This window comes from Mustela erminea, chromosome 7 (assembly GCF_009829155.1).
Source record: "Mustela erminea isolate mMusErm1 chromosome 7, mMusErm1.Pri, whole genome shotgun sequence".
In the NCBI taxonomy this organism is placed as follows: Eukaryota; Metazoa; Chordata; class Mammalia; order Carnivora; family Mustelidae; genus Mustela; species Mustela erminea.
In genome coordinates this window covers 22,578,334-22,585,777 of record NC_045620.1, presented here as the reverse complement: position 1 = coordinate 22,585,777, position 7,444 = coordinate 22,578,334, and the positions used below count along the sequence as shown (strand labels likewise).

Below are 7,444 nucleotides of genomic sequence, written 5' to 3'. Positions count from 1 at the left end.
AGAAAGGTATTTACAAGAATGTCTTTTTACTACCTCTATTTTTAACACGTTATCAGGCACTTCAGAACATCTAGAAAGACTAGATATTTCAAAAATGTACTTAGCACTGTCAACTATATATACAGTAGCTGAGGGATAAAACGCACACACAAAACAATGGCTGTAATATGAAAATGTCTTCTAAATATGACCAGTCTGGCACCGAACCTTCTTTTCTTCCTCCTCAAGGTCGTCTACTTCATGTCCTCTTACCCACTGAACAAACGTGGACGCGAGTCGCTCCTGATGTCCCTTCTAGAGGTGGTCTAGCAATTCCATTTCAAAGTCATTTTCAAAAGACATTTCTATGATTTTTTAAAAAAACAAATAGGCATTTACAAGACGTGTGATTTTTCTAATTCTACTTTATCATATGTCGGCAACCTCTTTACATCTAGAAGGCCTAGATGTGACAAAAAAGTTTTCTTTTGAAAGGTTGGGGGGAAAGTTGAGAGCAGCTTTTTCATATTATATACACAGGCCTTCTAAAAAGGGCCAGTAAATCTTCCCGAAGGTGGTCTTCCTATTGGCCAAATGCGGTAGGTAATTCTCCCATTTCGATCTTCCCACATGAACGTCAGGAGGAACGAAGACCAACCGCCTGTGGCCCTTTAACCGTTCCACCCGTCGTCGACCGCGGCTTCGCTCACCTTCCCGGCCCGTTAGGGCCTCTGTCCACCGTTCTCCATAGAAAGTGAGGTTTCGTCCAGTGTGGGCGGAGCGGTCATTCCAGGGCCGGGCCTGTGGGGCTCCAAGGCCCAAAGGCTGCCGAGCTTGCGTCCACGCAGACCCGCCTTCTCAGGCCCTCGGCGGCCCCAACGGCCCTCCGCGGCATTCGCGTGGCCGCCATTCTTCTCGCTCCGCCACACCCGACGTCCAAAGGCGCCGCGAGCCCGCTGGCTCGGGCAGCAGCTTGGCGGAGGCCCCGCAGAGTTGCGCCCGGGGAGTGGGCAGCAGGCGAGGTCTGGGCTCCGAGAGGCCGCCGCCATCGGCGCCAAGGTGGGGGTGGGGGGTGCGGAGAAGCTCGCAGCTGCTTCATTCTGGGTCTGGCCGATGGGCAGCGGCGGCGAGGGCGCTGGGTCTCTGCAGGTCGGAGCCCGCGACCTGTCCCCGGGCCCCCCAGGTCACCCGCCAGCCTCAGGCCGGAGGGCCTGGAGGGCCCTGGGATCGACGGCCGCGCTGCGTTTCTCACCTCGCTCTCTGCCGGAACTGACTTGGCAGTTCTCTTTGCTGGCGAGAGAAGGGCGGCACCGGAAGTCTCCTAGCGCTGGGACCGGCGAGCGGAGGTTCCGGGACTGAAACGTTCCGGCAGTGGGGAAGGGCAGGGAGGGCGTCACTTCTTCCAGGGGTGGGATCAGGCCGCCCTCCAGGTTTACCTTTTGCAATGGTAATAAGTTACTCGCCGTAAGAGTTCTCTGAACAGGCGCGTGTGCGTTGTTTCTCAGTGCCCTCATTTCCTCATTTTGCGGTAAGGAGGCTCTACATTTTTCATTCATTCACCATTTATTTATTGAGCACCTACCATGTGCCACGTAAACACTGGGAATGCAGCAGTGAAGAAAAAACTCCACACGAAAATTTCTGCCCTTTTGGAATTCACCTTCTAGTAGGGAAAACAGATAATCCTTAAAATGCCTAAAAAAGCAGAGAGCGAAAGTGCTCTGGAAAATAAAAAGTCGAGGGGGGAATACGAAGTGTGAGTGTGGAATGTTTGAGATGGTGGTCAGGTGACTTTTGAGCAGGAATTAGAAGGAGGTGAAGGAATGAGCCATACACGGGGATATTGGGCGGAAGATCCTTCCCGGCAGTGGGGGTGGGAGAGCACAGCCAGTGCACAGGCCCTAAAGCTGAAGCATAAGGCCTGACCTGTCCCAGGAGCAGCAAAGAGGCTGGAGCTGTGTGAGCAGGCAGGAATGTAGAGGCTATGCCAAGAAATGCAATGTGAAGGAGGGAAAAAGTGATTTGGTGCTTCCTTTGTAAATGAGATGGGAGCCGTTGGAGAGCTTTGAACTGTAGCATGGAGGAAGAGCTGACGTGGAGCCAGAGGTAGAAGCAAGGAGACCTGCTAGAAGGCTATTGCAGTCAACCCGCTTGAAATAGGATAGGGCTCGCCCCAGGATGATGGCAGCAAAGGTGGCCAAAAAAAAAAAGTTGAATTAAAAATAAATGTGAAATTGAACCTGCAGGGTTTGCTGATAGACCAGATGTGAAATGTTCAAGGGAGGAATCGAGGAAGACTCCAAAACTTTTGGACTGAGCAAATGAAGGGGGGAATTGCCATTAACTGTGATGGAGGAGATCATAGGAGGAGCAAGTTTTGGGGAGAATATCAGGAATTCAATTTTATTATTATAATTATTATTAATTATTTGACACACAGAGAGAGAGATCTCAAGTAGGCAGAGAGGCAGGAGGAGAGAGAGAGGGGGAAGCAGGCTCCCTGCCGAGCAGAGAGCCCAATGTGGGGCTCAATCCCAGGACCCTGAGATCATGATCTGAGCCCAAGGCAGAGGCTTAACCCACTGAGCCACCCAGGTGCCCAAGGAATTCACTTTTAGACATCGTGAATTTGAGATGCCTGTTTGACATTCAAGTGGAGATGTCAAGTATGCAGGTGGGTTTCTGAGTCTGGCATTTAGGGGAGAGTCTGAGTTGGACATAGGCATTTGGGAGTTACCTGTGTATAGATGTCTGAGCCCTGAGCCCTGGGGCATTGTAACCTGCGGAGGTCAGGATGATGAGAAGGAACCAGCAAAGGAGACTGAGGAATGACCAGAGTGCTAGGAGAGCAACTACAGGAGTGTAACATCCTGGAAGTAAAAGAAAAAAGTGTTTCAAGGAAGAGTGGATAACAGTATCAAACATTATTGATAAATCAGATAAGCTATGGCTGAGAACTATACTTCTAGCTTTCATAATGAATGCTGTTTGAACATTCTTATGAATTTTTAGATTTTGTGGAGGCTTCTGATATCATTTGGGTGCCATTTTATAAATGGAAATAAAGATCAAAGCATTGGTCCAGGTTTAAGACTCTTGATGCAGACCCAGACAAGATTCCTAGGAGGAAAATCTGACGATCAGACCCCTCTGCTGGAAGGCAGAAAAGAGGAGAGGTGAGAAGGCCAGGGGCTCTGGGGCTCTGGTCCACAAGGCCTGAGCCACAGGAGTGGCTGAGGAAGCAGAAAATTGGTGAAGTCTGGGCTTCTACTTTTTTTTTTAATTGGGAAAATTTTAATTACTAAGCATCAAATGCGTTTTACATTGGTAACTGCAGTACTGAAATTGTGATATTTTAAATATTTTTTTCAAAAGAGGTTAGTGATTTTGGGGGCGCATGGGTGGTTCAGTGGGTTAAAGCCTCTGCCTTCGGCTAGGTCATGATCCCAGGGTCCTGGGATCGAGCCCCGCATCGGGCTCTCTGCTCAGCAGGGAGCCTGTTTCCTCCTCTCTCTCTCTCTCTCTCTCTCTCTGCCTGCTTCTCTGCCTGCTTGTGATCTCTGTCTGTCAAATAAATAAATCTTTAAAAAAAAAAAGGTTAGTGATTTTCTAGGAAATATGAAGATCCAACTATGAACAGAAATGTAGCCAGTCTGGGTCACTACGATTTAGTTAATGCTTATCTTAACAGGTGTTCATGTTTCCTGTCTACAATAAAGTAGACTATGAACTTCTTGTCTCTTTGAATTTTAGCCAAAACTCCATGAGATAATTTAAAGGAATGCACTTGGAGCAAAAAAGTGATCCCAAAGTAGAATTTTATAAGTTTGCACTTCCAAAATTGGGCTTCTACTTTTGCAAAGAAAAAAGCCACTGGGCTCTATGCCTGGAGAGAAGAGGGAGGAGGAGAAGGAGGAACCACAGATCACAGGAGGGTTTCAAATACGAGGGCTGGCTGGCCAGGTTGGTGGCTGGCATCCTGACCAAGCCAAAGTAAAGGAAAGTGTCTCAGTAATGGAATTCCTCGTCCTCTTTCTGAGCTCCCTACTTCGTTTTTTATTTTTCCTTCCAAATGTTTATTTGCATTCTAGTTAGTTACCATATAATATAATATTGGTTCCAGGAGTAGAATTTAGTGATTCATTACTTAGATATAACACCGGGGCTTATCATTACAAGTGCCCTCCTTAATACTCACCACCCATGTTGTCCATCCCCTACCCACCTCCCTCCATCAACCCTCAGTTTGTTCTCCATCCTTGAGAGTCTCTTCTGGTTTGCCTCTTCCTCTCTCTTCTCTTTTTCCCCCCTTCCCACGTGTTCATCTTATGTTTCCTAAATTCCACATATGAGTGAAACCATATGGTATTTGTCTTTCTCTGACTGATTTATTTCACTTAGCATAATACACTCTAGCCCCATCCACGTCATTGCAAATGGCAAGATTTCATTCTTTTTGATGACTGTGTAATATCCCATTGTATACATATACCACATCTTTTTTTTTTTTAAGATTTTATTTATTTATTTCACGGAGATCACAAGTAGGCAGAGAGGCAGGCAGAGAGAGAGGGGGAAGCCTGCTCCCCACTGAGCAGAGAGCCCGATGCGGGGCTCGATCCCAGGATGCTGGGATCATGACCTGAGCCTAAGGCAGAGGCTTTAACCCACTGGGCCACCCAGGCGCCCCATACCACATCTTCTTTACCCATTCATCATTCGATGGACACTTGGGCTCTTTCCATAGTTTCATTATTGTTGATAATGATGCTATAAACATCAGGGCACATGTACCCCTTCAAATCTGTATTTTTGTATCCTTTGGGTAAATACCTAGTAGTGCTATTGCTGGGTCATAAGGTGTTTCTATTTTTAATTTTTCAAGGAATCTCCATACTGTTGTCCAGAATGGCTGCGTCCACACCAACAAACTCCCAGTTTGCATTCCCACCGACACTGTAAGAGGGTTCCTCTTTCTCTGCATCCTTGCCAACACCTGTTGCTTCCGGTGTTGTTAATTTTAGCTATTCTGACAGGTGTGAGATGGTATCTCATCATGATTTTGATTTGTATTTCCCTGATGATGAATGGTGTTGAGCATCTTTTCATGTGTCTGATAGCCATCTGGATGTCTTCTTTGGAAAAATGTCTATTCTTCTCTTCTGCCCATTTCTTTCTTTTTCTTTTTCTTTTCTTTTCTTTTTTTTTTTTTAAGATTTGTTTATTATTGGAGAGAGAGAGTGAGCATGAGCAGGGGAAAGGCCGGCAGAGAAGGAGAGATATAATCTTAAGCAGACTCTGCCCTGAGCATGGAGCCTGACATGCTTCAATTTCATGACCCTGAGATCATGACCTGGGCCAAAACCAAGAGTCAGGCACTCAACCAACTGAACCACCGAGGCGCCCCCTTCTGCCCATTTCTTAAACTGAATTATTTGTTTTTTGGGGTGTTAAGTTTGATAAGCTGGATACTAACCCTTTATCAGATATGTCATTTACAAATGTCTTCTCCCATTCCATAGGCTGTTTTTTAGTTTTATTGATTGTTTCCTTTGCTGTGCCGAAGCTTTTTATCTTGATGAAGTCCCAATAGTTCATTTTTGCTTTTGTTCCCCTTGCCTCTGTGTCTAGTAAGAACGTGTCTAGTAAGAAGTTGCTACAGTGGGGCGCCTGGGTGGCTCAGTGGGTTGGGCCTCTGCCTTCGGCTCAGGTCATGATCCCAGGGTCCTGGGATCGAGTCCCACATCGGGCTCTCTGCTGGGCAGGGAGCCTGCTTCTTCCTCTCTCTCTTTCAGCCTGCCTCTCTGCCTACTTGTGATCTCTGTCTGTCAAATAAATAAATAAAATATTTAAAAAAAAAAAAAAAGAAGAAGAAGAAGTTGCTACAGCCAGTCAAAGAGGTCGCTGCCTGTGTTCTTGAGGATTTTATGGTTTCTTGTCTCATGTTTAGGTCTTTCATACCTTTTGAGTTTATTTTTCTGGAAGAAAAGAAAGTGGTCCAGTTGTGGTGCCTGGGTAGCTCAGTTGGTTAAGCATCTGCCTTCGGCTCAGGTCAAGATCCTGGAGTCCCAGGATCAAGCCCCACACTGGGCTCCTGCTCAGTGGGGGAATCTGCTTCTCCCTCTCCCTCTGCTCCTCCCCATGCTCTCTCTCTCTCAAATAAATCTTTCAAAAAGTGGCCTAGTTTGATTCTTCTGCATGTTGCTGTCCAGTTTTCCCAAGACCATATATTGAAGAGACTGTCTTTTTCCCATTGCATATTCTTTCCTGCTTTGTTGAAGATTAGTTGATCATTTAGTTATAGGTCCATTTCTGAGTTTTCTAATCTGTTCCATTGATCTATGTATCTGTTTTTGTGCCAGTACCATACTCTCTTGACTACAGCTTTGTAATATAGCTCAAAGTCCAGAATCATGATGCCTCCCACTTTTCTTTTTCAGGATTGCTCTATCTTCCTACATTCTAAGCAGCCCACAGGCTAGTATCCTTGGGACCTAAAGATGATGATGGTGGCCAACATGTATATGTCGTGCTTTCTACTTGCTAACTCTACTTGAATGTTCCGGCAGTAGCTTAAACTCCTCTTGTGCAAAACAAAACTTGATATCTCCCCAGAGCCTGCTCTTCTACCCAGTTCCCAAAGGATGACATAGGCATCTTCCTTAATTCTACTTTTTCTCTCATTCTCCATCCCATCCCCGAACAACTGCAAGTCCCATCTTCCTCCTAAATATATTTAACATACAGCTCATTCCCTGTGCTTTCCAATACAGTAGCCAGCAGCTACATGAGGCTATGTAAACTTTAATTAAAATAACATGAAATTAATAGTTTAGTTCCTTAGCTGCACCTGCCACATTCCAAGTGCTTGAGAGCAATAGGTGCTAGTGGCTACCATGTAAGTATAGATGTAGAATATTGCCCATGCCAGGGAGTCACAGGACACTGCTGATCTGTAACCTAGTTCAAAACAGCAGCATCTCTGGTCTGGATGACTTAACAGCCTCTTCATATTGTTCTGGCTGTTTCTCCTACTCCTCCCTTTTCATCTCTTCTCTCTACAGAAGCCAGAGTTAACTCTTAATCAGAAATCAGATGTTGGGGCGCCTGAGTGGCTCAGTGGGTTAACCCTCTGCCTTCGGCTCAGGTCATGATCTCAGGGTCCTGGGATCAAATCCTGTATTGGACTCTCTGCTCAGCAGGGAGCCTGCTTCCTTTTCTCTCTCTCTCTCTCTCTGTGCCTGCCTGTCTGCCTACTTGTGATCTCTCTCTCTGTCAAATAAATAAATAAAATCTTAAAAAAAAAAAAAAAGAAACCAGATCTTGTTACTCTCTTGTTTCAGAGGCTTTTCATCACACTTTGAATAAAATCCAAACTTCTTACCATCATCTGCTGCCCTATCATTACCCTGCAGCCACACTGGCCTCCTTGCTATTCCTTGTACTCTCCAAGCTCTTCTCAAGC

General features: G+C 46.0%; 1 long non-coding RNA gene across 1 annotated transcript; it reads left to right on the top strand.

Moving 5' to 3' along the window:
- The first annotated feature begins 3,278 nt into the window (after nt 1-3,278).
- On the top strand, nt 3,279-3,733 carry LOC116596469. Its single transcript, XR_004288131.1, has 2 exons — nt 3,279-3,356; nt 3,577-3,733. It is a non-coding gene; the product is annotated as an uncharacterized LOC116596469 (long non-coding RNA).
- The last annotated feature ends 3,711 nt before the right edge of the window (nt 3,734-7,444 follow it).